General features: G+C 35.1%; 1 protein-coding gene across 9 annotated transcripts in view; it reads right to left on the bottom strand.

The window, feature by feature from the left end:
* RAB27B (RAB27B, member RAS oncogene family) overlaps nucleotides 1–25622 on the bottom strand; it is a 205445-nt gene that overhangs the window by 27393 nt on the left and 152430 nt on the right. For 5 of the 9 annotated variants that reach the window (XM_074279402.1, XM_074279401.1, XM_074279403.1 and 2 more), the window contains one exon: nucleotides 15225–15323. The exons of 3 other annotated variants lie outside the window; for them this stretch is intronic. The gene's annotated coding sequence lies outside the window, so the exon portion shown is untranslated. Of the gene's footprint in view, nucleotides 1–15224; nucleotides 15324–17028; nucleotides 17158–25622 lie in introns of all 9 variants that reach the window. One more of the 9 variants, XM_074279399.1, reaches the window with a different exon arrangement.

Raw genomic sequence — 25622 nt, 5'->3', positions numbered from 1 at the left:
CTCCTACTGAAGGGCACAGGCAGATGATTCAGAACCACACCTATAATCTACTTCACCTGTGTTACTGGATGAATATTTTAGTTTAGTTTTAGAAATATATCTAAGATCTGTCTATAAGACTAATTGCCATGGTCACCATAGGCTGGGTGATCCAGCTTACATATAAAAAATACAAACAGTGATTAAAGTCAAATTGTTGTGGTTTATCACAGTGGTCAATCCAAGGAGATCAAGGATCTTGAGATATACTTGGACAGATTATGTTCTTTCTGCTTACTGGCATTCTATACTATTTGTGTTTAAACCCAATCACTTTTGGCACTTCATTTAACTTTTCATTCATTTAACATTTCTAACTATGTATATACAATATACAATAATACAAATAGGTGGCATAGTGACTAGAGTGCTAAACCTGGAGTTAAGAAGAAGTAAGTTCAAGTCCAGCCTCAGATATTTACTAATAATGTAATCCTGGGCAATTATTTAATCTTGTGTGCTTCAGTTATATATGTATATTATATTTATAGTATATGTTACATGTAATATAAAATATAATTATATAACATAATTGTAATATAATATACATCTATTAATATATTGTACATATTTATTGCATGGCTATATGTATACATATAAATATATACATGTATGTGTGTATATAAGTATATATACACGCATACATATTTATTGATTTGGTTATTTATTCACTTATTTGTCCATCAATTCATTAATTAATTTATTTGCTTACATGTAAACACAAGAGGTGGCCTGGGTATAGAGTCTATAGACTTTGCCTTGAGACCATAAAAACCTGAGTTCAAGTTCCACTATTACTACATATTGGCTATGTCATTCTGAGCATATGAATTAACTTCTCACTGTTCTAGGCAACTCCTGAAGACTAGATTTCAGAGAAGGTACCCACATGCATTGGTAGAAGAGTGTCCTCATCTGGGAACTCCTTATATCAATAAATGCATAAGTATAATCCTTATCCCTTTATTCATGCAGTAATTTATTCATATACACGTTCATATACATGGATACATATATTTGTGTGTATGCATATAAGACATATATATGGATAAGATGGTATTTAGCCTAGACCTTAGAGTTCCCTTTAGCATCCTATTTAAAATTCACTTTTCCTTATAATACATTCTGTGAGGATTGTCTTTTTACCATAAATCCATGTTGGTTTGATGGACCAAAGATGTGTTTATACTTCAAAGTCTGGACTTTGAGGCAATGTGCCAGTGCATAGGAAGCTGGCTTCCAATTCAGGATGACTTGTGTGTAAGTGCTTCCTTTGACACACACCAGTTCTGTGACTCTAGGCAGGTTTCCAGAAGGGACCTAGTGATCAGTGATTCTCTAAAAAGGCTTCACAAAGTTTCATCTGCCCCACACAAGACAACACACTCCATAGGTTCAGCTCGGGGAAGGATAAAAGGACCAGGGAGTTTGCCAGCACCAGTTATTCTTGTATGACAACTGATGGACTAGTCATTCTTTTGTTGTCCTGATACACAAAGAGAGAAGAGCTAGGGCAGTGTCATATTGCAGGAAATGTGTCTGATAGTCATTATCAATGTGCCACAAGCTCTACCGCAAGAAACCCTGAGTCCTTTAGATAGAGGAAGGAGAGTGTCACATGCTTGGCCCTTCTAGGACAAGGAGCAAAAGGTGGGAGGACAGGAGGGAGAAGCTACTAAATGTCAACAGTGATCTTTCTCTGTTCTTTTTAAAACAGAAAAGATCACTCAAATTTTAGAGATGACAAAGTTCATGGAGATCAATTTATTCAGTTTTCTGATTTTGTTGTTCACTTGTTACAGTCATGTCTTTGTGATCCCATTTGGGGTTTTCTTGGCAAAGATACTAAAGTGGTTTGTCATTCATTTCCTTCTTCAGATTATTTTACAGATGAGGAAACTGAGGCAAAAGGAGTTAAATGGCCAAGGTTACTCAAGTAGTAAATTTTTGAGGGTGAATTTGAACTCAGATTTTGCTGATTCCAGGTCACATTCTATCTAGTTGTCTCAAACAGTGGTTCTGAAGCTTTTGTTCTCAGTATCTATACTATTAAGAGTTTTTGTTTATATGTATTATATTTGTAGATATTTACTACATTAGAAATAAAAACAAAAATTTTATTTGTAGACCCTCTGAAAGGGTTTCAGAGATATCCCAGGATATTTGCTTGAACACTCTTTTAAAACTACTGATTTAAAGCATATAACTATGGTTGAAATTTATTATTCTAAATAAATACAAATAAACTTAAATAAGATGAGATTAAAATTATGGAACTGAATTTTAATGAAATATTTCAAAGATGAGGAAGTCAAATGCTTCAGAAATATAAAATTATATAATTTTAGAATCTGAGAATTAAAAGGGATTTTTAGGACCCCTCTGGTCCAATGCAAACCAGACAGAGCTCTTATACAACATATTTTTAAAATGGCTTATTGCCTTTTCCTGAAAATCCATAAGACAGACAAGACAGACAGCCTGTTCTACTTTTGGAGAGCTCAAAATGTGAGATAGTTTCCTCTTATGCTTATCTTAGTCTGCTTCTATGTAACATCTATCACTGCTCCTAGTTTAGACTTCTGGATTTTGAGACTGTTGATCATACTTTTTTCTTTTCCATTCATTGATCAATATCCTTTCTAAAATGTGATGCCCTGAAATGAACATAGTATCCCACCCCTGTTCGGGGAGGGGCAGGATATAACAGGACTAGCACCCCTCCAGTCCTGGACTCTGGTTCTCTTAATAAAGTCCCAAATCTCATTATTATATTGCAATGTTAACTCATGTTGACTTTCCAGTCCACAACATTTCTAAATGTTTTTTAGATAGCAGGCTGTCTGGGCATTGCTATGTATTAGTATTTCAACTTTATAACACTTAGAAGCATCAATTGACTTGGCCTACATTGTAAAATGACTCCATTTGATCAGTGGAAGCAGTATAGTCATAGCTTTAATGAATTAAACCAAAATTTCTAACATAAAAGTGACAACTTGTTTGGATTTCATAACTTATCTTACTTTGATTGCCCTGAATTGCACTATAACCAGTACAATATAAGTCATAGGATCTCTCCCAAAAGTTATTTCTTTGAATTATAGCCAGGGGTTATCATATATATAATCAATTATTCAATATGATTTCACATAACTTCATTAATGTCCCCAAGGTTAGGTTTTAAATAATGGATGAGAAAAATTCTGGATCAGGGCTACATATCAATAATAAGAAACACTGTTTCTAAAAAAAATCCAAATTATCTGAGTCTTTTGTTTTTTGTTCATTGCATTGGGTTCTACTGAAATCATAATAAATTATTTGGATTTCCAGTTTATACTATGTAGAAACATTAATTGATATAAATGACAGGAGATGGTTCACTTTTAAAGTTGGGATGGAACTGAAAAATAAGTCCAAGTCAAATTAATTGAACCACATTTTCTTAAAGTGACAGTGGTTGATGCATCTACTCTAGCAAATCTATTTGAAAAAGAAATAGAAATTCATGGCATTGCTTTTTCTTTCTTCAAATATGACAGAGAACTGCATTACTGATAATGGATGCTATTGTGTAAAGAATGTAAAGGAAATTTGGCTTTGTCCTTAACCTCTGCTAGTGGGCTGATTCTCTTCATGTCCCTGGTTTCACTTATTCTATCTTTAATTTGAAGGTTAGATAAGCTGATTATTAGAGTGTCTTACCAAATTTAGGACTATAAGGAGGATGTTGGTATTTAGAAATGATTGAAATCTACAACTCAGCCTCATCACATTAGAATGGAAAGGAAATAGCACCTGAGTTATCATAGCATAACCCTTAGGTACTAAACTTTTGTGTGTATCCTGGACCTCACTGGTGAACTCTATGGACACCTTCTAGGAATAATGTTTTCCATGAATAAAGTATATAGAATTACAAAGGAAAACAATCACATTGAAATAAAGATTTATTTTTTTTCCAATTTAAATTCACAGACCCCATAAAATCCATTCATAAACTTCTTTAGGGTCCCATGCTAAGAAACCTGATATAACCCATCCAAACATCTTTATTTGGATCAAATTATAAACAATAGATGAAATAATGCTACATGGAGGAATTAGTGCCTTAGAATAATGCTATTGGTGATTGAATAACCAACATCACTTTGGGGTTTTACGGTTTTATGGCACCAGAGGAAAATATCTGGATTTAATTGTGATTTAATTGGTGATGGTTTTATTATAATACATTAGTAATGTCATTGCAAAATAAAATTAATAGTGGCTAATTTGTGTAGGATATGACTATCTTCTTAAATGACCCTTTCTCTCATGATAATAAAACATTAATTTTTCTAACATTTTTTGGGAAGAGAAGGCATTAAGGGCACCTTTTGAACTCTTAATAAACTCTGTGGCATCCAACTGAACTTATTTTTAAATTTCAAATTTAATCAACAAGACTTTTCTGCAAGATGCTTTCCAAACATAGGTGTTTAAAAATGTTTTGTTTTTTTTTTTGTCAGCATCCCATTCTTTTTCCTTCCCCTCCCCGGAAATTGCTATCTCTCCTCCTGTTCTTCTAGGTTATCTTCCCCAAATGTACTCCTTTCATAGACTTTTTTTTCCTCCTCGATCGTATTTCCATAATTCCTTAGGCATTCCTTTCATTCAACCCCATTTACAGGGACTGGTGGTCCCCCTCTCCTATACTGGGGAGCACAGCTGTGTGCTGCTTTATCATTAAAGCTGGTTTGGTGAAAACTTAATATGCTTGAGAACCAGTCTGCTGAGAAACCATAGTTTACTAATTGTGCTGAGAAGTCAAATCATGGCACAATTAATAATGACTCTTCATCCCGGGCATTTTAAGCCACATCCTTCCCCCACTTCAGCCCAGCTCTCCAAAAAGCTTTTTCTAACCCATTTAAGCATATTCAGATGAACTATTTTAATGTTTCCTATCAGATAATTAAAACACAACAGGATTCAGAGAAGTATCAACTTGTCATGTTGCTGATTCCATATAATATTGCCTTAAGTGGAAACTTTTTAGAAAGATATAATAATAAAAACTTAACCTGGCCCTTAAAAATCATGTCCATATAGATGAAAAAATGACAATACCTCAGTGGAGTACATTTCATACCAATTATCATGAACAATAACACCTTTATAGTTTATAAAATGATTTGTTAGATAGTTATACTAAAGTCATGCAAAAGAAATTCTGCATCACATTTGGAATGCTTCATGGTTTGTAAAACACTTTACATATCCTTTCATATTGTGCTCACCACAATTCTAAACTAGGTAGTTTTATCATGAGGAAACTAAGGCCCAAAGAGAAAAAGTGTTTGTGTGATGTTACATAACTATTAAGTGGTAGAGATAATTTAAATTGATGTTTTTTGACTCTGTCAATCCTGTGTTCTTTGCACTAGGTAACAAGGTTATAGACATGACCCAAAATATCTTATGCTATCTGATAAATGTGTATCCTTTGCCTTCTTTTATACCCTTCTCCATCAAACTTTTCATGATTTACCTCTGCCAATGCTGGAATCTTCTCTCAGAGCATCTCTTCTCTCAAACATCTCTCAGAGAGCTTTATACCTCTTCTTTGAGTACATCATAGTTTTGTATGTATTCTATTGTACACTATTTATCTTCCATATTTAATTGTAAGCTTCTTTAAAGCAAGGAACATATTTCTATTCCCCCATTACCAAATAAAGTGACTTAGGTATAGTAAAGAGTTAAGAGACATATGTTGATTGAATATTATTTTAAAATATTATTTCTAGCTAATGCAAATTTAATATACTTCCCCTTTTATAGAGCAAAGCTAATTGACTTTTTATCTTAAATTTTTTATTATGAATTAAATAAAGATAACTTTAACATTAAAAGAAAAGCAAGAATTTCATTATAGAATTTGAATTTCTGTTACACATACTTTTTAAAAACAAATATTTACTAACATATGCTTTGCCTGTTATATAGGTAGTAAAAAGTATTCCTTTTGTGTCACCTTTTTGGATGATTTTTCAAAACTGCTCCCTACTTGCAATGTCTAGTTGCTAATAGAAATGAATATGAATTAAACTCTCAAAGTTTCATAGAAAGCTGAGAGGTGAGCTGTTGTTATTAAATTGAATCTGAACTGATGCTATAAACCAAGAAATCAGGATGTAAAAAGCTTGATTCCTTTTCTTCACCTCCCTCTTACCATTCCCCAGCCAAGACAAGGCACAGGCTAATGTTATTTTTAAAGTTATGTGGAAAACTGATTAGAGAGAGGAGAGATGGAAAGTGAAAATACTAATGGAATTAGAATTTATAAAAGATACAAGGGAATGGAATCAAGAGAATAGATAGAAGGGTCAACCTTAGATAATACCAAAATTTCTTTTCCTCCTCCTTACTTCATTCCATATGGAAAGAGAAAGAGAGAAATGATATAGAGGTTTAAGAAATGGAATCCAGGAGTGGAGGTGAATTAGAAGGATCCCACCAAATACTTTCAATTTTTTAGTGAAATAAGAGACTGGGAACTCAATTATAAATGTGGTTGAGTGGGTCTAGTATTGAGAAGAGAGAAAGAAACAAAGTTTATTAACAGATTCTGTGAAGAATGAGATAAAGATCAATAAGGGTAGAGTAAAAGACTTGTAGTAGATAGAGCACCAGGCCTGAAATCAAGGACAACTTATCTTGCTGAGTATATATATTTACCTCAGAACTAGGTAAGTCACTTTTAACCCGGTTTGCCACAGTTTCTCATCTGTTAAAGGATCTGGAAAAGAAAATGGCAAACCACTCCAATAGCTCTACTAAGAAAACCTCAAATGGAGTCATGAAAATTTGGACATCATTGAAACGACCAAACAACTATAATGACAATAAAGGGTTCTTCAAGCAACTAGGTGAGCCTTGCTGAGATTATGAGCCATAAATTTTTAGTGGATGAAATCAGCTCAACATCAATACTTTTTCTAGCTATGTTCAATAGTTCTACAACTAGAGTGGACAAAGTAGATGGAGGAGGTCATCTAGTGATGAGATTAGACAGGTGTGGTCACAATGCCTAGTGCTGCTGGAAAGGCAAACTGTAGAGGAATATGGGAAAGGAGGTTAAAGCCTGGTGTGGTAAGTAAACAGAATTGTTTAAGGAGCTGAAAGTTATGGTGATAATGATGAAAAGTAGGTTAAATACTAAGATGTTACAAGAAATAGAAAGATCACAGAATTGTTGGTTTAGACTTGAAAGGAATTCCAAAAGCCATTTGAGTCTAACTCCTCATAAGGAAACAGACTCATAGAGGTTTAAGTGGCTTTAAAAAGTCCCACTGGTATTAGGTGGCAGAGATGGATTAGGAACTCAGGACTTTTGACTTTACAACCCCTAATATTTCTACTGAACCACACTATCAACTAAGACACTATGGTCATAGAAGAGAATTTCAAAGCTCTAAATCCTGATATAGGTACAATTCTAAGAGAATGGGAGTTCTAAGGTATGGTCACATTTCCATATGGCTGGCAAAGGAAGTATTTGAAGATGAAGAGGTTGAACCATTGTGAGGTTGGGCTTTTAATTTTTGTTCCTTATACCACTTTTACTCCAATTGCATATTTTAAATATATATTTTATATTTTCCTCAATTATATGTTAAAATATTTTAAAAACTTTTTTAGAAGTTTTGAGTTTCAAATTCTCTTCCATATTAGAAAGCATTTAGAAGAATGAAATAGGGGCAGCTAGGAGGGGCAGTAGATAGAGCACCAGTCCTGAAGTCAGGAGGACCAGAGTTCAAATCTGGCCTCAGACACTTAACACTTTCTAGCTGTGTGACTCTGGGCAAGTCACTTAACCCAATTGCCTCAGGAAAAAATAGTTTAAGGTCACCCAATGAAGTATGTAACAATATTGGGAATAGTACCCATTTTTTGTAGCTTCTGTATTGAACCAAGGCTATTGCTACTACTGAGAATTTTCTACAGTTGAATGGCTCCAGGAAGCATCATAGAATTGAAAAAGGATTTTAGAGAGACCACACAATGCAACTCTCTCATTTCACTGATGACAAAACTGAAGGAAGGATGAGATTTCATCATCAAAAGCAATCAACAAGCATTTTGTAAGTGACTACCACGTGTCAAACCCTGTCCTAGGTGCTGAGGATGTAAAGATAAACAGTACCTTCCTTATGAAACTTGCATTCCTGTTTTTGGACAAACTATATCCAACAATGAATGACTCCATAATCTTTTAAGGTTAAATAGGGTTTTAGAATCCAAATACAGGTCTTTATAATTATGTCTATAGTACTTGTAGATAGCATAATAGAGCATTGGCCCTCAAATCAGGAAGACTCTTCCTGAGTTCAAATCCAGCCTCAGAACCTTATTAGCTATGTGACTTGGGGGAAGTCATTTAAACCTGTTTGCCTCAGTTTTCTCATCTGTAGAATGAGCTGGAGAAGGAAATGCAAACCATCTCAACATTTTCACTAAGAAAACCCCAAATGGGGTCATGAAGAATAGGGATGCAACTGAAACAAGTAAACAGCAATAACAAAAATTATCTTCAAAGAATTTCATATAATTAGATTTTATATGCTTAATAAAATGTTCATTGTTTGGCCCAATGCAGCAGGCTGCTGAAATAGGATTCAGACTTGTCTAACAATAAGCTCTCTCTTACAGCACTGTATCCTTTGGCAAATTTAATAGGTGTGTTGTCTATACCTTTATCCAAGTACTCTATAGTAATCTCCTTCTGGCCAACCACCTTCACTGGGAAGGCATGCTGTCCTGATTGGTGATAGCCTCTAGATGATGGTTATTCAGAAAACAAAACAAAACAAAACATAGATTTGCTTTACTTTTATTCCTACTTTCCTACAATTTCCTACCCACCAAAGAAAGGGATTACTACCTTATGGAAGTACTTTCCTTCTCTCTAATTCACCATTTCTCATGTGTGGAAATATGAATCATGATTAAATCAACTTTGCCAAACTAGTTTTGCTACTATTCTTGGGTAGCCTACATCAATATGCACCCCTGAGGCCCCGATCTCCTTTGGGAATGTTATAAAGTGTTGAATCTAGAGTCAAGGGAACCTGTTCAGATTCTGCCCCTGATCCTTAATAACTGTGACTCTCCACAAATCACTTAACTTTTCTGAACTTCATTTTTCTCATTTTTAAAATGAAGGGGCTGTAACAAAAGACATATAAGGGCTCTTCCAAATTTAAAATTATGATTCCATGATACAATGATATTTGTAATTCTCCAAAACAAAGGGACTATTGCTCCCTTTTGTATGATGTTTCCCACATGAAAATGTAAATTTCTGAAGGCAGGGATTGTCTTTCTCTTGTATCAACATTTCTAGTTCATAGCATGATGCTTGACACATTTTAGGCAGTTAATAAATACTTTTTCTTCTTTCCATTAATTCCTTTGTTTATTGACAGGGAAGCTAAATAATGCAGAACACAGATCTTTGGTGCACATTTGTAAGATACTTGCTAAGTTGACATTGATTCTAATAATTTAATTATGAATCTACTTAACCACAATCTCCATTAGCCTTCATCTCCCTTTCTTGTTTACAGGGAAATCATGTCAAATATTTTGTTGAAATTATGACAAATTATAACTGCAACATTGATCTACCATTCAAGTAATTATCACTAAAGGTAGCTACTGGAACAGTGGATAGATCTGGAGCCAAAATCTGTAGTAAGGACCTGGAATCAAGAAAACCTGAATGCTAATCCTGCCTCCCATAGACACTTATTAGTTATGTGACCCTGGCCAAGCTACCTAATCTCTGTCTGCATTTCATTAATTGTAAAATGAGGGAAATACCTACTAGAATTATTGTGAGGATCAACACCTTGCAAACATTAAAGTGCTAAATAAATACTAGCTAATCATTACATATGGGGCACAACAAAGGTGGTTCAGTGGCTAGAATGTAGTCAGAAAGATTCATCTTCATGAATTCAAATGTGACCCTGAATGAGTCACTTAACCCTGTCTGCCTCAGTTTCTTCATTTCAGTTGCTGAAAAAAATGACAACCTAGTCCAGAACCGTTGCCAAGAAAACCCCAAATGGAGTCATGAAGAGTTGGACCTGATTCCAAATGACTGGACATATCATTATCATTATTATTTTTATAGTTAAAGGAAATGGATATGATGAGGCCATGCTGGACTTTTTTGTGATTACTGATTCCTTCTCTGGATGTTCACTAACCCTTTCTTTAGTGAAATGTCCTAGAATTTCCAGAAGCAAAAGTCAGATTGCTATTTGCAAACTTCTATTTTAAAAAATCGAGACCAGATGTGCTGTTCTCCAGTTTTGCAGTTATTCTTCTCTACTTTTCAAAGAGCACTGACAATGGCTCAGCAATGGCATTACCAAAATTTCTTAGTACTTTAGGATGTAATTTTTTCCTGGCCTGGTGATTTGAAAGTATTAAAATCAACCATGTTCACTTTTACTATTCCTATTGGGCTTCAATACTTATTAGTTATTTCTCTTCTTCTCAGTACAAAGATAATTCTCCTTGGCAGAGAAAATAGAAGCCAATTAAGAAATAAGTATTGCCACATTTTCCAAGAAACCATTATAACTGCCCCTCCCCACCTCAAGAAATGGTTTGATGCTTTCTTTGATGTTTTTCTTTCTCCCACATCATTAAAAATCAAACAAAAATATCTCAAAAAACCTAAAAGGCAAACCAACAACTAGTCTTTTTTATATTTAGCATTAATGACCAGTCTAAGAGATTATTATTCTTTCCCAATTTTAGGACAAGAAATAAAAATTCTTCAGGTTAATAGCAATGCATAACTAAAAGTAAATGAGCTAAAGGATACAATTTACTCTTAAAATTGCCTCTATGTCTTACACCTGTAATAAAGATAACAGAGATAAGATCATTGAAACTAAAGTCAAATGGCTACACTGTTTTCTTCTCTGTTGTGGATAGAATGACGTATTTCCACATGCTACTTAATTTTCACAGATAAACTAACTCTATATAACTGATAGTCACTTAATTTTATGTGTAAAAAATGGTCAAGAAGCTGACTGCCCAGGAGTATACTGGGGACAGCTTGCACCAATTTGAGAGAACCAGTTGTTAAATTTTCCTTATGAACATTTATATTTTAGAAATCAGGCATACAGTACAAATCGGCATGCCACAAATGGTTCTATTACTTATCTAGTTATAAAAAAGAGATGGAGAAATATTAATGATGTAGATTAAACTTAAAAGTTCTGCGTGCATTTTTTGAGACAACTGTTAAATATTTACTAGCATATTCCTGGGGCTTCCTATCTTTTTATCACAACATAAGGAAAAGAAGGGAAATTAAAGGTGTTAATTTATTATACAAATATATTGAGTTCCTGCTATATAGCTCAATATTATGGTAGGCACTGGAAAGGTAGGATCCAGAAAAACATATAAGACATAGTTTAAATTCTCAGAGATCTTATTTTCTAGGGAGAGACACAGTGTAGAAGAAAGAATCTGGCTTTGGTCTAAGGGAAATCTGGCCTAGAATTCTACATTAGATACCCATGGAAAAGTGACATTCCAGAAGACAGAGGATAGGAGAAAGTATATTACGTGCTGTAAGTGGCCTGTGAGAATGCACAGAGGAGAAAGAATACTGAGAGAGTGGCTAAAAAGAAAGAGGACATTAAGGGCTGAAATATGATTAGCTGGGGAATTACAGGATAAAATGAAACATAATTAACAATTTTGAAAGTTTATTTGTTAGTGAGGCAGTGTGATTTAATGAATAGAGAGAGGGGGCCTTGGAGTGAGGGAAATCTGGGTTCAAGTTCTCCCCTTCTGAACACTGGTGGATGACCCTCCTTGAATCACTTAAATTCTTAGTGCTCTAGGCCAGAGGTTGGCAAAATACTGCTTACTTGCCTTACTGTGACCAAGTTCAGTCTAGTCAGATTAAAATGTAATTAGGAAATCTAACAAAAGAAATAAAAGTACAATAAAACATAGTGTTAATTATTAGTTGTGCTAATTGTGGCTTTCTAAGTCACTATGTGGCCTGTAGGGATCCTTATCTATGTTATAGTGACTCTGTTTCTCTTTGAATTGGTGATACAACTAGTAGGCATCTAAAGTAGAACTCTAGCCTAGGATTCCCTAGGCCAAGGTCAGAACTCTTCCTCCTACCATGTCTCTCCCCAGAAAATAAAATCTCTGAGGACTTAAACTATGTCTCCTGGATCTCACTTTTCTAGTAAAAATAATGTTGAGCTACTTAGCAGGCCTTCCTCTCCTAAGACTGTCAGTGTCAGAGAAAGCAGCAACCAGCATCAGCAGACAAGTTTCCTTATACAAGATCCTCTATGCCAGTAAAATCATAGGCCCAGTCCTGATCTCTAGCCTATTTAATGACAGACCCTGAGTGAATTAAATTTCCAGGAACAGTTTTGAAGTTCCCCAAACTCAAGGAGCAGTGACCTTTGAAATGCATTTTCACAATTACCTACAGCAAAACTAGGTGATTGAAAGCCACCTCACCTATACTGGTGAAGCACTGATTACACATACAGGTATCTCAGCTATGACTAATTATTGGCTTAATGAGTCTATTGTTTCCTTGTTGGCAGAAGTCTAGTCAATTGATCATGTCTCAAACTCTACTAACATTTTCCATTCTAAAAGATTTATAATTTTTTTAAAGCCCTCCTGCCCTTCCTCACCCTTAGCTGTTTCTGGTGAGCAAAGTCATCATTAGCACTGAGCCACTGACAGCTGAAACAACTTCTCCCCGCTGTTCAGAACAGGATGGAGCCTTTTCAAATTTAATCAGAACAGGACTGATGGCCACACATTGCACTAAAGTTTCCTCATAAACCAAGGAAGAGAAATTCTGACAAGGGGACTTAAGGACATTAGTGAGACAGTGTGTGGAGGGGGGGCAGGGAGAGAGACAGACAGAGACAGACACACTCATAGAGATGCAGAGACACAGAGACAGACACAGACACACAGAGACACACACAGACAGAGACACACACAGGGAAAGGAGAGACAGAGACAGAGACACAGAGAGTGAGAAAAAGAGACAGACACACAGAGAAAGAGAGAGAGACATACAAAGACAGAGAAAGACAGATACAGATACATGCACACAGAGACACAGAGAGACAGAGAAAGAGAGAGAGAGGAAGAAAGACAGAGTCAGATACACACACAGAGACAAATGCAAAGACAGACACAGACACATACACACAGAGACACAAGAGAGGGACAGACACACACACAGAGATGAGAGAGACAGAGACATATACACACAGAGAGATACAGAGAGACAGAGAAAGAGAGAGAGAGTCAGATACACACACACAGACAAAGACAGACACAGACACATACACAGAGAAAGGGACAGACACACACACAGAGATGGAGAGAGACAGAGACATATACACACAGAGAGACAGATAGAGAGAAAGAGGGAAATAAAGAGAAAGAGGGAAACAGAGAGAGAAAGAGACAGACTGAGAGAGAGACAGAAACACACAGAGACAGAGAGACAGAGACAGAGACAGAAAGAGAGATAGAGAAAAAGAGATAGAGACAGAGAGAGACGCACACAGAGACAGAGAGGGAGAGAGACATGGAGAGAGAGAGACAGGGAGAGAGAGAGAGAAACCGAGAGAGAGGACAGAGAGAGGGAAAGAGACACACTGAAAGAGATAGAGAGAGAGAAAAGAGACACACTGAGAGAGATAGAGAGAAAGAGACAGAGAGAAAGGAGGAAAGGAGGGAGGGAGGAGGGGAGGAAAGGAAGGAGGGAGAGAAGGAGGAGAGGAGGTAGAGAAGGAAAAAAGGATGGGGGCAGGGTGAGGGGGAGAGAAGGAGAGAGAGAGGGAAATGGAAAAGGCAGATAGTGGCTCCCACTATGTCACTTTTAGGTACTGATTCTGGAAAACAATGTTAAAGAATAGATGAAATTCTTAGAGAAAAACTATTGATATCTAATTGCTTATTATATTCCTCTTATGTCTCTAGCTTACTTAAGATTTAGCTCAGGCACCATTATTGCCTATGAAATTTCTGTTACTTCTCCTAGGTATTGGTAGTCTATCCCCAAATTACTTTGAGTTCAGTTGCCATCTAGTCCTACCTGTTCCTACAACTAATTGTCCCATAAGGGCTTTCTTGGGTCAGGAAGACTCATCTTCCCGAGTTCAGATTTGGCTTCAAATATTAACAGTCAAATCACTTAACCCTATTTGCCTCAGTGTTCACATCTAAAAAAATGAGCTGGAGAAGCCAAGGAAACCCTTAAATGGAGTCATAAAGTGTTGGATACAACTGAACAATAACAACAATTTTCTCACAGATATCTCAAACTCAAAATATTCAAACTATCACTCCTCTTTTCCATTCAACCTGCCATTTCAAACTTCTTTGTTTCTATAGATAACATTATCATTATTCTAGTCATCCTGTTCTTAACCTGAGAGTCATTCTCAACTAAAAGTTACCAAGTGTTGCCAACTGTAACTATGATCTCCTGTATCGCTCTTCTTTCTAATCCAATACCTTAGTGAACATCTTGGTTGAAACCTTGACTTCAAGATTACAAATTGGCCTTCCCCTATGTATATTGTGCTTTCTTAGTAAAATTGAGGACAGAGAATGTTTTAATTACTTATATTTCCTTCCTTAGTCCTTAGTCTAACAAATTGAATTGAAATTAATCATACCATCAGCAAACTCAAAAAGGTAGAGACACAAGCAGAAAAAGATCATGACTTGTTGAAAACAGCTTATGTGAGCATCTAACTGTTCATATGCAGTCTTTACTCATGCAACAAGTCTTGATAATTCACTGGTTCATTATAGTAGCAAATGGGAATGCTTCTCTTTAAACATCCACCAAAAAAATGAAGAAAGTAAATACTGAGATGAAAACAGGAACTTTCTGGAATATAGGTTTATGTTTTGTTTTGTTTTGTTTTTTTTTTATTGAGGAGAATATTTGCACAAAATAATCTCTTTTCAATTGATCTCCATAGTAACTATTCTTTGTGAAAAAAAAAAGTTTCCATTTGGGGAATGTGTTAGAAATAGGCATTTTAATAAAGGTTTAGATAGAGTAGAAGGAAAGGGGAACTTGCCTTGAATTTAGAAGACTTGAAATGAGACCTTGGCTTGGACCACTTACTAGCTGTGTAATTCTGGAAAGGCAAGTTCTTTCTCCACCTTGGTTTTCTCATCTGCAAAAAAGGATGCATCCTTCACTTCTAGTGAGAGACAACATGGTGTAGTGAACAGTGTCAACACTGCAGTCAGAAAGGCTTAAATTTAAATATTGCCTCTAACAAATACAATTCTGATTGACCCTGGACAAGTCATGAACAAGTTACTAAACCTCCAAGTGCTTCCCCTCAAATATCTAAGTTATGGAAAACTTACCTATCTGCATCAGCAGAAGAAATCTCCATGCAGGGAATGCCCCACAGTGAGAAAATCACAGATCTAGACTAAATAAACTGATAAAATATTTTTACTGCCTGCCTCATAAAGTGGGATTTTGTGAAGACTTCTTTAAGAGAGATACATAAATATTAAACATAATTAAATATAACACCTTCTATAATACCTGAAGCCTCTATTCCCATTGTACGCCATTATTGCTACTCCATCTTCTTGACATTGCATTGTATGTATTGTGTGCTTATTGTATATACCTTCATACAAATATGAACTCCTTGGGGTTAAGGACTGTTTATTTTTCTACCTTGATGCATAGCACAATGTCTTGCACATAATAGGTTAATAAAATGTTGACTGAGTTGAATATGGCCCCTGGCACACATTAAGCACTTAGGAAATGTGACTTAGCAAAGTCACTGGGGGAGAATGGACACTAAGGTAAATCACTTTTACTTATTTTCCAAAATGTACATGGGAGGAGATAACTTTGGGCAATCTAAGGATATCTAATATTTTACAACTCATCTTGCCTGAGCACTTTCCATTAAAACATTAAAATTGAGGTTTCTATTCTTTTGAAAGGAGAAAAAATATAATTTGTGTCCATCAGCCAAAATATCAAAAGAAAAATGCAAACTTCTTAGCCCATCTTAGTGAGTACCCACCTTTGGTAATATTTTGCAGACAAAGAAATGGTCTTTTTCTTCATCTTCAGATGGGACTTTTTCTAATATATTTTAGATAGATTAATATACATCTTATTCATCAGGGAATACATCCCTTAATATTTCATTTCATTTTAATGTTCCAACTACCTTAACTGCAGAATGTTTTCTTCATAATGCTCTATAATCTACAATCTTCTAGCTGAAATTCAATCCTATTTTCTGGTCCTTTCATAAGTGCTATATATTTGTAATGGGAACCAGGGAAGGAGATTATGGTGATAACTAAATGCTTGCAATATCAAATTCCATGGATATCAAATCCAATCTCATGAAGGAATAAATAAAAAATGAGGAAATTTCAATTTTGCTTGGCAGAGTCTAAGGCCTGAATATAACCTCTTCTGAACATTCAGTTCTCAAACAGACAGCTTCCAAATGGGAAAGGCCATTCTGTTTGCCTTCAAAGGAGGGTTAAGAGATTCAGAATAGTTTCAAAATATTACAACCCAAACCAAGCCACTTATTATTCTTGGCTATCATTTATTGGCGAGATGGGAAATGACCACAGCCTCCAAGCCTGTTGTTTTCCCCCCTTGTCAAACAAAGACCAAGACTTCCGAATTACACAATTTGAGCCTTACAAGCTAAGCCACATATGCCTATGCAACATACTATAAATGCTTTAGGAAGTTACCAGTGAGAAATGGTCATAGGCTATAAACACATTTACTTTTATTTAAGATATAAATAAAAAATAACTCATATTAGATAGATGATATATGGATAGATAAATATATAGAGACATAAAATATATTACCAATTTATATTAGGAAGGGAATATTCATCCTGAGAGTTCTTCACACAGCTGAAATGAAAGGTCTAGACCACACATACAGCTTGCTTTAACTATTTGCTATATAGGGTGGATTGTTCTCAGGAAAGCCTCCTTTAAAAAGAAGAACATTAATTATTAGTCAATGTACCACTTTCTACATGAATCCTCCCATGAATAATAGCTATAGATAGCTCTTATATTTTATATATTATTATACAACTATCCATCCATCTATCTATCTATCTATCATCAATAGTCTCACTAAAAGCTTAAGAAAAAAAATAAAATTATATTATAACTTCTAGCCAGACACTCTATCACAGGTAACATCCTGAAATATTTGTAACCTGATGCACATGCAGATTGTGGATGAACTTGGAAGTCTTAAATTGTGGAGTTCAGGAGTCTCGGCCTTTGTTTGACAAGGGGAATGACAAGGGAAGCACCTACCATTTGCCAAGTGCTATTCTGAGTTCTTCACAAATATTATCTCAGAGCAACTATAAGGCACAGATTGTCTTATTATCCCCATTTTTACAGTTGAGAAAACTGAGACAGATTGGTTAAGTGATTTGCCCAGAGTCACATAACTAGTAAGTGACTTGAGGACTTGAGGGTCATAATTGAACTTAGTTCTTCTTGATTCCAGGCTTAGTGCTCTATCCACTGCACTGCTAGAGCCTCTGGGAGAAATGTTCTTTGACTTATTGTAGAATATTATGGAATAAACCACAACCATATACTGAATGTATGCCTTGGGATATTTCCTTTGTTATAACTCAGATTCTGATACTGTACCACACCAACAAAAATTTCCCTACATAAACTATATGTGGTATAACATAGAAATTACACTCAGGTATTTTCCTTAATCCTCCTAGTATCAGTACATTCCTTTCTCCATTAATTAAAAAAACATCAGAAAGCTTCCACAGGGAGGGAATGCCTTTCTGAAGTATAAAGTTTAGGAAACAAGATTTTACATCTTTCTAACGAGACCTGTCAGGGCACTCTGGAGATCAGATAAAACATTAAATGTGGCACCAGGTGACTCAAACCAGAGGTCTAAAAGTTGGCGGGGAGTCTGGCATTCCCCAAATACTGCTCTGGACATAGCTTAGCATCTTAGTCAAATCTATTTACTGTGCAGATGCCATAAAGGTGAAGCAACAGGAGGTCTCACTCTGAACCTTGAGGAGCTTATAAAATATTTAGGAAGGAAAACAAATGGGCACCAAGATGCTTAAGAGTACTTTAAAAAATAACCTATCTCAACAAGCATGTTTACATGGGAGACAGTCAGAAAATGTTGGTTGAATTGAAAAGTAAGACTGTGTCCTTCCTTGGAATTTTTACTTTCCTTTTGTTCCTCAATTAATTCTATCAAGGAAAGATTGAGAAGGCCCAGAAGCTCTTTATGCAGCCATGCAGAACAATGCTTTCAATATGTTTCAGAGACCCAGGCAGTTGAGTGCAATTTTGGAATTTTCAAGAATCTTCTATTAGTCTTTTCCCCCAATACTCCTCAGGATAGTTTAGAAGGACTTTTCTGGAAGATGAAAAATGTCTCTGGGGGAAAAATCTCAGAAAAAGCAAATCCTCTCATCTGACTTAGAAATAACCCCAAACAAAAAGGCTTATTTTGAGTTTTTTGTTCTCAGGGTCTTCCTCTCATCAGTTTTTTTTTTTTTAGTTATTTTCATGTCTCATAAAACACAAAGGAATTAAGTATCTCCTACTTGTCTCACTTTTGCTTTTTTGGTTAGTCTTTTAATTTGGTTCTATTTCATTATTTTTTAAAAAATGCTCTCAATTCTCCTAGAATCACTGAATATGAGAGGTGCAAGGAGCCATGTTGTATATCTGATCTAATACATGAAGAGAATCCCCACAGAACCTTATTGAACAAGTGATAAAGAGATATTCTATGAATGTGTCAAATCACCATCACTACCACTATCCCAACAGCCATTTCCCCTCAGCCTTTGGTAGAGAAAGCCCAGGACTCTGAGTCCAAGAAGCCAGGAAACAACAGTTCTTCCCTGAAGAACTCAGCTCTGCCTTTATCCTGGCTCCCAAAGACGTCACTGAGAGGAGCAATTCTTACACAAAAAGGGTATGCTAAATAAAGCAGGACTTCTTAAACTTTTTCTTCTTATGACCTATTTTTGCCCAAGAAATTTTTATGTGACCCTAGACATTTAGGTATATAAAATAGGCATATAAATCAAACATTTACTGATAATAAGTCATAATTTTGCAAACCTCACATTCAATTATGACACCCTATATGGAATTGAGGTTCACAGTTTAAAGAACTGGAAACAAAGGGGGTGCTTATAAATTGAGGAATAGCTGAATAAATTAGAGAATATTAATATAAAGGAACATTATTGTGTCATAAGAAATGGTGAAGAGGATGTTTTCTGAGAAACTTGGAAAACTTGAATAAGCTGGTACTGAATGAAGGAAGAATTGGGGAAACAGTCAATGCATTAACAAAGCTGCAAAAACAAGTTTTGCAAGCCACAAGAATTCTGATCAACACAATGATAATCCTAGAGGACAGAGGAAAAAGTATCTGACCCACTTCCTGACATAGAATGAGGCATATATTTTTTAGACATGGCCAATGTAGGAATTTGTTTTGCTAGACAATATGTACTTCTTATAAGGGGTTGTTTTTCTTTTCCAGTGGTAAAAATGGGAGTGAGAGGAAGAATAAATTGAATTTTATTAAAGGAACTTTAAAAAAAAAACTTTTTAAATAGACCTTAAAAAAAAACTTTCATTCTTGCTACCAACTCTAATTGTTGACTAACTGGAGAAGGGAAGCCCCCAAATCCCTGGAAATATCAGTGCTTCCTAGAGCCCTACCTTGCTTCTAGTCTGGTCTCCATAGTCTTCCATCCAGCGAATCAGCTTATGTGGAGACCTGGCAACAACTTCTGAAGCTCCCGTCTCCCACCTTTGCCCAGGTGGGGTGCCAAAGCTCCCCTATGACCACCTCTTAGTATCATTAGATTTTTTCAAAGCTCACATCAAACACAACCCCCTACATAAAGCCTTTTCTGATTTTACCCAACTTATAGTGGCTCCCTACAAACTCATCTATGATTTTTATATCTTGTTTTTATATTTTATATATAATCTTTGTCTTATACTTTGTTATATTTTGTTGCTTTTAGTTGTGTCTGACTCTTCTTGACACTGTGTGAGATTTTCTTTGCAGAGATACTGGACTGGTTTGCCATTTCTTTCTGTAGCTCAGATGAGGAAACTGAAGCAAACAGGATTAAGTGATCTGCCTAGGGTCTCACACTTAGAAAGTATCTGTGGCCAGATATTAACTCAGGAAGATGATTCTAGGCCCATCATGAGTCTCCTGAACCACTAGTTGCCCTTATTTTTTATACACGTTTAAGTGAATATGTTGTTTCCTTCATTAAAATGTAAGTTCCTTGAGGACAGGGACTATCACTTTTTCATCTATATCCTAAGTGACTGGCCCTTAGTAAATGGTTTTTTGTTTAGATGACTAAATTGAGGGAGCTGGATATTCTCAAATATCCTTTTCAACTCTATGATCCCAGTTAAATTAGAAAGATCCATCCAATAACAACATTATCTTGAATGTGGCTTTATACAGAGGCCTATTTAGCAATCATAAGTGGAACATTTCTTTATATCAACATAGTTTGGCATGATTTGAACAATGAGGGAAGGCACAAGGAAGGAAAATTGATGTCAAGTTGTCAAGATTTATACTTTGATAATTCTGATAGATTGAATTATCAATGTTTAAAATTCTGGATTCAAAGAAGAAACATTGATAATAAATAATTAATGATAAAATAAATAAAATGACAAATGAAACATTAAGCTACTAAAGAAAGATCTCAGAATCTTTTTTCATCATTTACAATGTATGCTTTGTATTTAATGATAGCTATGATTTATTTAGCACCTTTTATTTTGCAAAGTACTTTTCAAGTATTATTTCATTTTATCTTTACAACAACCCTGGCAGGGAGGCATTGTTATTATTATTATTATACTCATTTTACAGATGAGGGAACTAAGGCAACAAGGGTAAATGTTGTGGCTAGTATGTGTTTGAGTCTAAGTTGGTCTCTTGTCTCAAGGTTCAGTGCTTTATGCCTTGTACCACCTCCACTGCTGCTTCACTCAATGAAATTTAACAATTCCTCTACCTTCTTTTCCTTGGTTTTTCCCTAATGGAATGTAACTGAAAGTGGGGATAACTTAAAATGTAGATTAGTAAAGAGAAAAGCCTAAATGGAATTATTTTTAAAATTAATTAATTTTTAATTTATGGAATAAAATAAGTATTTCCATGACATAAAAAGATGATTGTTCATGAAATTGCAAAAATAGCAAAACTGTTATTCCTTTTAAATATATATAATAAAAGAATCATGTAATTTTTTTCCTTTCCCCCCCCCTTTTTCTTTCCTAAAGATGGCTACCATAAGACACAAATAGGTTCTGTGTGTGTATATGTATACACATATAAAACACACACACATATATATACGCACTATAACATATATACACAATTATTCTATATGCATTTCTACTTATCAGTTCTTTAATATTGATTAAGTTCACTTATCAAGGATTTTGGGAAATTCTAATAGGGCTCTTTTGCTAAAAAACTGAGAAGTCAGTTTCAATGCAGGGTCAACTGAGAATGGTTGCTTTATGAAACTAAGCCATCTCATCCTGCCATTAGCCTTTGTAACTTCCTGTGGATTAGACAATATTGCCTTTACAATTAGTTTATAAGAATGGGAATATATTCCAAACACAGGGATAGCCTTTGCAATGCAAAGATGGGAATGGAAATACTATGTCATGGAAAGGTTGTGATCTGTGTCACAGAGAAAGTAACCACACAATAATGAAATCATACATCTTGTGTGAAATTTTACTATGAATACTGCAAGATCCCAAAGAGACTGAAGGAATTATGTTATTGCACTTAATACTAAGGTTAGTATTTCTAAACCATAAGGGCCAGGAGCTTACCAGTCAGTAATACATCTTAACCAAAGGGCAAGGGTGAGCTATTGTTTTGTGCTTTAGCCTTTGTTATTTGACAGCTGGTAAAATGAACAACATGGCACTGAATTCCAGAGGTCTATTCTTGTTGCCAAAAGCTCAGATTACATCAGTTTGTCTGTGTTCAGATTCCTGGTACTCATAATATAAACTTTATACCAAAGTATTTATACCAAAATCATGATAAATTCAGAATCAACACAGAAAAGCCAAAAGAAAAATATCACTATGAGTGAGGGGATTATACCATAGTTTCTAGTTTCTTATCTATCATTAACAACTGGTTGTCTGACCTAGGGAAAATCATTTCACCTTAAATACTAAGATTGGCTTAGTATCTGAAAGTTGTCTTCAATTATTTAAAAAGCTGTTATATGGGAAAAGACTCTCCTTTAACATCTCCCTCAACTCATATATTTTAATCTATAGACGCTTCTAAAAGTCCCTGCTCCAGCCTGTCTCCCAGTTTTCTTAATTCTCTAATAGTTCAGAAGACTTCTAAACCTCTCCAGATATTCATATACTCAACCCAGATAAGAATAAGGTTCGTTTACAGGTCCTCTATCCCCACCTGCTTCCTCTGTATTAGTTCTTCCTTCCTTATCCCATGCTCATAAGATAATTGTTTTTACCTTTTCCTTATTAATTTTGTTTTTTTAGAATCATCCCATCACATGCAATTCAGCATCAACCTTTCTTTCAAACTACCTTAGTAATGATGACAGTTTTAAGAATGCCATATTTTAAAAATAATATATTTTTTAAAAATTAAAACAAAAACAACAATAATAAAGAAAAATAGAGTTGTTTTGCTTGGTCCCAGTATGAAACCAGGAGGAATGGATAGGAATTATCAAGAGGCAAGAGTTATATTTAAAGCAAGAAAAACTTCTTGACAATTAAAGTTTGTAGGAAATTAGTTGTGCTCTCTTGACTACATAAGGGTATCTTGTGGTAGAATGTTTCAAAGGGGAAGATGAGGGTGCACTGAGTCATGTGTAGTTGTGCTGGGTGCTCTGAGTTATGTGTAGACACTGGATTAATGATGGAATATGGAGAAGTGTGATGGCAAGACCAAGACAATCCTTGTCTGCCTTACAATTATACTTGTGGTTCATCTGCAAAAACTCCTTTGACAAATTCTACAGGTCAAGACTCAGGGAAAGGAACTTTCAATTGGAAGTAATTTGGGGACACAAGTGTTGGAGGCTTCAGAATCTGCCTATTAGTATTAATAACAAATATGTATTACATCAGTGTGCCCTTTACTTGTGGCATTTAATGAGAACAGTGGCTCACTTTCCTTAATACAGACTGAAATGTATCATCACCAAGGTATTATTGACTGCAAAATCACAAAGCAGAAAGCAATAGGGCATTGAGGAGGAGGGAAAGGAGGAAGAGGGTGAAGTTGGTGGGCTGGACATGTCCAAATGGAGCCTGTTTCACCCTAGTCATACTTGGACTAGATGGACTCTGAGGTCTTTTTTAGCCCTAAATGTATGACTATGAATCACTGATTTCCATTAAACAATTAGAAATGAGGTAGAGAAAATTAAAAGGATGATCATAGAAACAGGAGGGGCCAGCTAGAAGGCAAACTAAATGGAAATTACCAACTTTTAACCAGAGCTAGGTCCAAGCCTACAATGGATAGACAGGATAAGTGCTATCAGGAATGAATGCTCAAATGAAGAAAGAAAGAAAAAAAGAAGGAAAGAATAAAGAAAAAAGAGAAGATAGAAGGAGGAGAAGGAGAAAGAGGAAGAGGAGAAAAAGGAGGAGGAAAAGGAAAAAAACAATTGTTTTTGTATGTTTAAAGACACAGAATCTCCCAAGGAACACATGAACTGATACCGTGAAGGACAACAAGGAGAAAGGGCTCTCAAATAAGGACATATAAAGGGAAATTTAGATATTCCCACAAAGTTACTAACTTGTACCTATTTTTTCCTGTATCTATCACAATCATTAAAATGATCTTCATTTTGTATTACCTTCCATGAAAAAGTAGATTCCATTCTGGATTTTGAATCAAGACATAAACCTGAGCTACCAGAATCACAGAAATGGTGATATTATATTTTTGCCTCTAATACCTGCTGAATGTGTGACTCAGGGCAAGCCACTTAACTTAGGCAGTTCTCTAAGGCTATAAGTATCAGAGAAAGTGGTCAACATGTACTGGTATAGGGGAAATTTCCATTACAAATGACATAATAGTATTATTTATCATTTATATATCTTTTTAAGATTTGCAAAATACCTTTTATAGGTTATCAATGCAATCTTTACAATAACTTCATTAGATGCTGTTATCTCATCCCAATTTTACACATGAAAAAATTGAGGCTGATAGAATTTAAATGGTCACATAGCTAATAACTGTCTAAAGCAAGATTTAAACTCATCTTAACTGATTCTAAGAGCAGCACTCAAATTACTATGTGACTTTGCTTCCCATTTTCTACCTCAGACATACCATAAGGTGTCTAACTGTGACTTAGGATACTTCACCTTTCTGATCTTTAGATTCCTTGACTATAATGAGAATGTTGGATGAAGGGGTGGTTTTTTTTTGAGATTGAACATTCTAACATTCTGTGGTTTTATAATTCTGCTACATATTCTTCATTATTTTGCAATTAATTCACATCTACTTTATTTAATTTATCTTTATTTTATTTATTTAATACTCAGTTACCAACCAAGTCAGTAAGGTTTACTCAGAGTAGTTTTCTTGCCCTGGCACCCCACACATACCACTCCTTTCCCTCAATAATTAAATTAAAATTGACAATCACACAAAATAAACACTTAATAAATGCTTTATTGATCTATCTGTGATTCTACTCATAATTCTTATGCCTGCTTAGACATGGGGTTCAGACACTTGTTTATTTTTTAACTAGTTTGATAACTATGTATGTGTAGTCATTTTTCAATCATGTCTGACCTTGACGTCATATGGGGTTTTCTTGGAAAAGATGCAAGTTTGCCATTTCTTTCTCCAGCTCATTTTACAGATGAGGAAACTGAGACAAACAGGATGAAGTAACTTGCCTAGGGTCCCACAACAGTGAATGTCTGGATCTAAATTTGAACTCATGAAGATGAGTCTCTCATTTCAGGACCACTATCCCACCTAATTGTCTCTTTGTTAACTATATTTCAAGATACTTGGTTTCTTTTGTGATTCTATGTAATATATTTCATGTACTTTGAAACAATGTTCTAAGAAGTGGTCCATAAGCTATATCAGATTTCCAAAGGGGTCCAGGAAATGCAAAAAAGATTAAGAACTTCTGACCTAGAGTAAAACTCCTTTCCTTGACGCCACTCCCCCATAAGTTTTGGACCTCCCCATATGAATGTAAATTTTTAATATAAAATGCATGGTTTTATGTTGCCTTTTATTTTTCATTTTTGCTTTATATTTTTGGAACCCAGAATAGTTCTGAGAGCTTATGATAGCCACTTACTAAATGCTT

The sequence above is a fragment of the Sminthopsis crassicaudata genome, chromosome 1, assembly GCF_048593235.1.
Source record: "Sminthopsis crassicaudata isolate SCR6 chromosome 1, ASM4859323v1, whole genome shotgun sequence".
Classification (NCBI taxonomy): Eukaryota; Metazoa; Chordata; class Mammalia; order Dasyuromorphia; family Dasyuridae; genus Sminthopsis; species Sminthopsis crassicaudata.
The sequence above is the reverse complement of the archived record's forward strand: the minus strand, read 5'-3'. Positions and strand labels throughout refer to the sequence as shown.